This window comes from Alligator sinensis, unplaced genomic scaffold (genome assembly GCF_000455745.1).
Source record: "Alligator sinensis unplaced genomic scaffold, ASM45574v1 scaffold321_1, whole genome shotgun sequence".
In the NCBI taxonomy this organism is placed as follows: domain Eukaryota; kingdom Metazoa; phylum Chordata; order Crocodylia; family Alligatoridae; genus Alligator; species Alligator sinensis.
Genome location: NW_005841969.1, coordinates 726,415 through 734,398, shown reverse-complemented (window position 1 = coordinate 734,398; position 7,984 = coordinate 726,415).

Sequence of the window (7,984 nt, the reverse complement as noted above, 5' to 3'; positions counted from 1 at the left end):
CCTTTGAGAACCTAAATGCCAAGAATAATTATTATTAGCTGGAGTTAGTTCTATGTACAAGCTGTTCTGCATTATACCCGTTTCCTTGACAAAAAAGTATAGTAGCAGTGCAGAATAAGTTCACTTGATAGGTCAGGCAACAAAGTGCATGAGAAACTCATCATGTGTCACAAGCTTCTCTATTAGTCCTGTAACTGAATTTCAACTCAAAACTCACTGTCCTTACTTTTTTAAACTTCACAACAAAATAACAGTTGGTTGCAGGCTTTAAGTGGCACTGCAGTTGGAACATTAGGCCTTAAGTGAGGCCTGGGTGTTTGGGATAGGACCAAGGATCTCCTTTCCCATCCAGTCTCTCCCTTTGGAAGAAGCCCATGAGTTTGCCTTATCTTATCTAGTAGGTCCTGATCAGGTACTGCTTTTTCCTTCGCCTTCTGGGCACCAGAGGACCAAAAATTTGTCACTTCTGCCAGTACCAGAACTCAAATGTCTTCTCTGTATCCCTTGTTTTGAACCTTAGTCCTGTACTTCTTTTCCTGTTTGTCATGTGCTATTAGCCATGCATAATAATGCCCCTATATCTGTGGTCCACTCCCTCGCCTGCAGTAATGGGGAGAACTTTTAATCTTGAGAACTCTTAAAAACCCAACCATGTTTCCCTGTAGCATAAGTAGGGGGTATGAACCCCTGGTGCCATATTAGAGGGCCCCCAGAGAGCCATTTTAGAGGGACCAGAATGGAGGCCCCCAGAGAGCCCACACCACTGCAGCAGCATCCCACATGCCAGGAGCAGCCTAAGCTGTACAAGCAGCAGTCCATGTTCCCAGAGAAAAAATTCTCCAGCTCTTGGCACCTCCCCTCCTCCTACCCCATTTTCCAATGATCAGCCCCCCTTTCTACCACCCAGGATACCAACATTCCTAACTATGCCTCTGACGTTTCTCTAAAGCTACAATACATGTCCCATTTGGGTTCCAAAACAGACTTTGCTCAGTCACCTGAGTGGCTCCAGCTCCTCATTTCAAGGACTGTCCTAGCACCTGCTCTTTCCTAGACAACACACTGAGCTTCTAAATTCCAGGTCTGTTCACATCACCTTGTGCTGTCTCATTCCTTGCCCTGATTTCTTGTTCCTGATTCTTTATTTTACCTTGTCACCAACTTCCTGACTTTGATTCCTGACCTCAGTTTTTCTCCTGGAGATAGACAGGCCTAATGAAGTCCAGACAGGGTGTAAATTGGAACCTGGATTAAGATCCTGATGAAAAGTTTACACAGGGAGACAAGAAGTCTACTGAAAACAAAAATGATTTTCCACCAAAAAGTGACCTGTGGAAGTTGTCTAGGTTTTATGGGGTTAGTTTAGAAGAAGAGATTTTTTTTCTTGCCTATATGTCAAAGTTCAAGTGCAACTGAAACTGAAAGTGTTAAGTAATATGTAAATCTCATATTAATAAAGATGTGGCTGACTTCATACTCATGAATAGAGCAACAGGTAGAAATTCAGCCCAACACTATGCTGGGGAGTAGAGAAAATCCACATTGCAGATTTTTATTGACTTTGGTAATCATTTAACATGCCTGATAGCTCTAACTAAATTATTCCTGTGCAAAGTTTCTAGGATCAAAGACTGCCCAGGGATTGTTAGGGAATAGTATGGTTAATTGACCTTACAGTACTGAGGTTTTAGTTCTGGGCTCTTTTTTATTTTTTTCAAGCTTTTTTCTGAATTACATGAATATTTCATGACTAACTGTGCATACCACTGCAGACAAAGAGCTAATAGATTGGTAATTTGACCTGCTATTCATCTGAAGTGCCCCAAACATGGGCTGAAAAGAATTCTGATTTTTCTGTTAAACAATCATGAAATGGAATATATTTGGCTCTGGAAACTTTATCTCTACTTCAACTGAGCTAATTGTTTCTGGGTGAAGAGGCAAAAGGTATGATAAAACTTCACAGCTTGAAAAGTGAAGCAAATTAGTGATATAGCCAGACAAAGACAAAGTGCTGTTTCTCAAAGAGGTGGAGTTAATATTACTTAAAAAGTCTGCTCATATTCCTGAGAGCTAAATTTCGGTGTTGTTTAATGGTGACTCAAAATATGCAGCAACAATACCAAGTAAATAAAATAATTTTCCTTAAATTGGACATTATTTACATTTTAGTAAAAGAAGAACTCTTTAACCCTACAGACTTGTTTTCTGGAGTACATATGTTAGCTGAGATTCCAAAGATTTGAGGTGGAAATCTTTAAGTAACATATGACTTTCAAGCAACTGCTTTAGAGGTAGTGTTTTTAGGGGTTTTTCATGACTAAAGAGAGTTCTAGAGCTAATGATTATGTGCTGATGGAAAATGCAAAGCTGTAAGACAAGAGCAAAAGCAGTCTCACTTGACTAGCTGGGCACAAAAACATTCTTCCCCCCTCTACCCTACCCTCAAAACAAAAAGCACTAAGTGGATCAAGTGAAAGGGGAGACAACCGCAGAGAGAACAAATTTAAGCATGATGCTATTTTAGTGTCTTCAGAAAACACAGGCATAAACTATACTCAACCACCTATGAAAAAAGGAAATGTTTAAATGAGGAGTTAATAGACAACCATCACATCGCATCATGAGCCTGTACTCGTGTGTTCGTCTTCACTGACAAGCTCAACAGAGTTGCGAACGTCAAAACAAGCAGCTGGATAAGGCAGAACTACAAACCTGACACTGATTTCTATAGCTCTGTAGTATTTATATACTTGCTTGTGCACCCACACCCACCTGTAGGCTCACCCAGGTATTTCATGGCTTTGGCTTTTAACAGGTGCCCCAACCCATCTTACTGAAAGAGGAACCAGGCAATAGAGCTCGAAAGAAACAGCCCAAGTTGCAAAGCTACAAAGGAATAAGCTACAGGGTGTGGGGCTCCAGGTAGCTTAGTTCAGTAACCGCCACAGCAGAGCTGAGGAAGCTGCTGATGATACCAGTTAAAAACACCTGTGGCCAGCTGAAATAATGGAAGATCATATGACTGGAAGAGGGTGGGGCCTAGGGCCATATAAGCCTTGCTTCCTAGGCTGAGGAGTTTATTCTGCCCCAGATCTTGGAGAGAAATCTAGGCATTAAACATGGCAGGGGCAGAAGCAAGGTGTGGTATTGTGTGGTTAGTCTTCTTGTTTTGTAAGTGGGTAGTTTTATGTTAGCCACAAAGCATGGTGTGACTAGTAGGGAATGTAGAGGGCACTAGTGAGAGAGTGCTATTGATTTTTAATTTGTAGGGTGTCTTAACCCTAGAAGGACACTAGGGGTGCCTAGAGAGGGTTATGTATCTGAGCTCTGTCCAGGACAGAGCAGGCATCAAGCAATTACATGCAAAGGAAGCTTGAACTGTGCCATAGGGCACTCGGAGTGCCAGGGTAACCTATCCAGGACATGCTGAGCGTGGGCAAGCATATCTTATGTAGAGCGCTGCAGACAGGACTAGGAGGTAGATACCGCAGGCCCAGAGATGGACTGCAGGCCTCTGTGAAAGAGAGGCCTCATTAAAGTAGACTAACAAGCTAGAGGGAGCCCCAGATAAGGCTGCTACTTGTTGGGGGAAGGGGGTCTAAGGAGACAGCCCTGATAAGGACTGAGGGAGTAGCTTGGCAGAAGCCAATTAAGAAGAAGCACGCAGCTTAAAGTGAGAGAGCGATAGAAAGAGAGGATTGGTTAAGATGGGCCACCTGATTATGAGTGTGGCGGGCTTGCTGGGCTTTCCCTAGCTCTCTGGGCTTAGGAGGCCGCGAATGAGATTGGGGGGTTTTGCCTCACCAATAGGAGACCGGCAGGAAAGGAACCAGGAGGAGAGTTCACTCCCCCTCTACTCCAAAGAGGAGGGCAGGAGCAGACTTAATTGGGAACTGCAGTTGCAGCCCCCCTAATTGGTTCATTTTCAATCTGGGGGCGGAGCCCCAGAAGGGGATATAAGCAGCTGCATGCCAAGCACGCGGGGGCAGTTGGCAAGGGACGAAGAAGAAGGAAGAGGTCCTGTGGCCAAGAAGAGCTGGGAAAGCTGCCCAGTAGGTGTATCTGGCTGCCCAGAAGAACCTGAAAGATTCCACCGCTGGACGGAAGTAGTGGGCAGTGCAGGCGGTGCTACACAGAGGGTCCATGAGAGACTGGGATCCTAGGAGCCGCAGCAAGGCGGCTCGCATCTCCAGCCCTGGCACAAGGCTGGGCACGGGAGTCAGCGCTCCTGCAGGGAAAGTCATTATGGAGCGTAAGGCCCTGGAGAAGGAGGGTCTGGGTTGTCTGGGACCCATTCCCTACAGTGGGTCCACAAGGGCCCCGGGAATGGAGTGGTTCCCAAACACGGGTAGCAGCATTCAGAGCAGCACAGCCCTGGGCATGCACGTGGCAGCCCAGGCCAGCAACTCCACCTGAGAAGGATTAAGCCACTGGGAGCTTATGAACACTGCCCCACCTGGTTTCTTGGGACAGGCAAGTTAGTGGGGCAACAGGTCTCCCACTGGGAAGCGACACTAGATAAAAGGTAGCTTCTTCAATCAAGAGGCAGGAGGAAGGGAACCACTAAAGAACTCTTGTGTCTCATATTTTAGAGTGTTTATTGATTGTTTGATACCTACTGTGCATTTTGGAGTGTTTACTAACTGTTAACTGTACACCTTGTATTTTAGTGTCCTTTACTGCTGAACTTATCTGTTCATACAGTTTGGGACCACTGTGCCTACCTGTTTGAATTTGGAGGTGTATATAGTTATATTTATAGGTATATGTAGCCTGTAAATACTCACTGTAGTTCACTACTTTTTTCTATACATATATTAAATTTGTACCTGATTTAAGACATCACTTTCTATTCCTCCTCTATTGAGGCATGATAGGTGGGAGGGAATGGCGAGTAGACTGCAGTTTCCACCCCCAGTATGTATGCCCTGCTGGTTTTCCTCTTCTATTGGTGAGGGGGGACACTCACTTTGGGGACACCTGGGTTACATGAGCAGGATGGAAGAGAGTATGCAAGAGCCAACTTTGTGACCGGGAGCAGCCTCCCAGATCATAAGATGCCTGGCAACATCAAAAGTCTAGCAGGCAGGGAAAAAGGGGAGGTGGCAAAGAGGCAGAGGGCATAGTGGGTACAGCTGACCACCAGGAAGTGTCAGACTTGGTATCATAGTGCCAAACCTGCTATAGGCCTACCAATACTTACAGTTGTAAGTTCTGAATCATGATAGCTGTTCTCCTGTGTCTTAGTCTTGTCCACTGTACCTTTTGCTTTCTATGCTCTGTAGTTTGATTTTTTTTTTTTCTTGATATAGTGATGGGTCAAAAGCAAAACCCATGTCTCAACTTCCCAGAAATTTGGCCATGAAAAGAGGGCTGAAATATAGATTCAGTTTTGAATTTTTCATATCTGCAAAGGTCAAGCATATCAATTTTCAGATAACATGGAGAAAAAAAATGCCTTGCCTGAAGCAACTTATGTACATTCTTTCCCCCCGCCACCCGCAACCAAATACAAAGGCTTATTGAGCAATGAAATGTCACTTTCTGTGATTAAAAACCCCCCCTAATGCACAATATAATTCACTCAGTTTTGATCACTCCTGTCACTGTTTTGAGATTCTCTTTGCACAGAATACCTAGAATTTCTGCTCTTCTATTGGATGCAGTTTCAATATTTTGTATAGCAGGAGTCCCTTCATTAGCTTACAATGTTATTAGGTGACAGCTAGTTTAAACATATCTGAAGAGCTAAATGCTTAGGTCAGTGGTTCTCCACTGTCTTAGACACAAAGCACCCCTTGGAAAATATCAGCTTAGTTTTTTGGGGTGGTTTTTTTTTTTGGGGGGGGGGGGGGGCTTAACTAATAGAGCAAGTTTTCTCTACCAAAGAACTCAAGATCACAACAGGTCATACTGGTTTTTAACAGTATGAAATCCTATTTTATATCTCCAGATTTATCTTAGAATCATAGAAAATTAGGGTTGGAAGGGACCAAGAGGTCATTTAGTCCAACTCTCTGCTCAAAGCAGGACCATCCCCAACTAGTTCATCCCAGCCAAGGCTTTGTCTAGCTGGGTCGTAAAAATCTCCAAGGATGGAGATTCCACAACCTTTCTGGGTAACCTGTTCCAGTGTTTTACTACCCTCCTAGTGAGAGAGTTTTTCCTAATATCTAACCTACACTTCCCTTGCTGCAACTTGAGACCATTGTTCCTTGTTCTGTTATCTAACATCACTGAGAACAGTCTAGCTCCATCCTTTTTCAAGCCCCCCTTCAGGTAGTTGAAGGCTGCTATTAAATCCCTTCTCAGTCTTCTTTTCTCCAGACTGAAGAGTCCCAGTTCCCTCAGCCTTTCCTCAGAAGTCATGTGCCCCAGCCCCCTCACCATTTTCATTGCCTTCTACTGGAGTCTCTCCAGTATGTCCACATCCTTTCTGTAGTGGGGAGCCCAAAACTAGACACAATACTCCACATGTGGCCTCACCAGCAGTGAATGGAAGGGAAGAATACTTTCCCTTGATCTGCTGACAACAGTCCTACCAATGCAGCCCAGTATACCAGTAGCTTTCTTCGCAATAAGGCCACACTATTGGCTCATATTCAGCTTACTGTCCACTGTAACCCCCTAAATCTTTTTTTTTGCAGAGCAGCTGCTTAGCCAGTCGGTCCCCAACCTGTACTGGTGCATGGGATTGTTCCGTACTAAGTGCAGGACTTCACACTTCTCCTTATTGAACCTCATGAGATTTCTTTTGGTCCAATCCTCCAATTTGCCTAGGTCTCTCTGAATCTTATCCCTACTCTCCAGCATATCTATCACTCCCCACAGCTTGGCGTAATTTGCAAACTTGCTGAGGGTGCACTGTATGTCATCTTCCAGGTCACTGATGAAAATATTGAACAAAACCAGCCGCAGGAACAACCTCTGGGGCACTCCACTTGATACCAGCTGCCAACTAGACATGGAGTCATTAACTACTACCTCCAAGCCTGATAATCCAGCCAGTTTTCTATTTCTATCCACTTTACAGTGCATTCATCCAAACCATGCTTCCTTAGTTTGCTTGCGTCATCTTCCAGGTCACTGATGAAAATATTGAACAAAACCAGCCGCAGGAACAACCTCTGGGGCACTCCACTTGATACCAGCTGCCAACTAGACATGGAGTCATTAACTACTACCTCCAAGCCTGATAATCCAGCCAGTTTTCTATTTCTATCCACTTTACAGTGCATTCATCCAAACCATGCTTCCTTAGTTTGCTTGCAATGTAGCAGAAAGCCCCTTTTCCTCTTGCCTGCAGTTGCTCTCCCCTCCTTGGATATGTTTTTCCTCTTCTACCTTTTCTTCCTTCCTCTTTCTTTCACTTTAAGATAAGGAATTGTGTTTTGAAATTTGTATGTGTGTATTTTGTATCTCCCCTTGTATTTTGGTATTTTTATCTATTTGTGTGCCATGGCATTACTTTTGTAGCTTATATTTTACTCCTCACCTTTCAACTAAATGTGTTTAGTTTCATAAGTAAGTTATACATTGTAACAATGTTAACAAGGGCAGGAATCAAACTGCCCTTCCCTGTATCAGGCTGGCCCCTGAAAGAGCAAGTGAATCAGTGATTGAATGTGTAACACGGTAGCAGGCAGCAATTAACACCTAAGGAAACTGCAGATCAACCAAGGGAAGAACTCAATAGAAGACAATGTAACAACCAGGAAATCTCTAAACCTCACTGATCAAGGGCTAGAAGCCCTGGCCTGACTTAATCAACACCGGGGACCAACTTTTTGGCTGAATATCTCCAAATCGACCGCTCCCAAACCTGAAAACTGGGGAGTCACCAAAGTCTGCCAAGGACAGATAAAAAGCAGTGAAAAGTGACCCTCAGGGGCACCCTCTTGATCTCCAACTTGACCAGCACCCGACCTGTCCAGCCAGAAGGACCAGCCAGCGACCCCCTTCTGGAGGATAACACCACGCT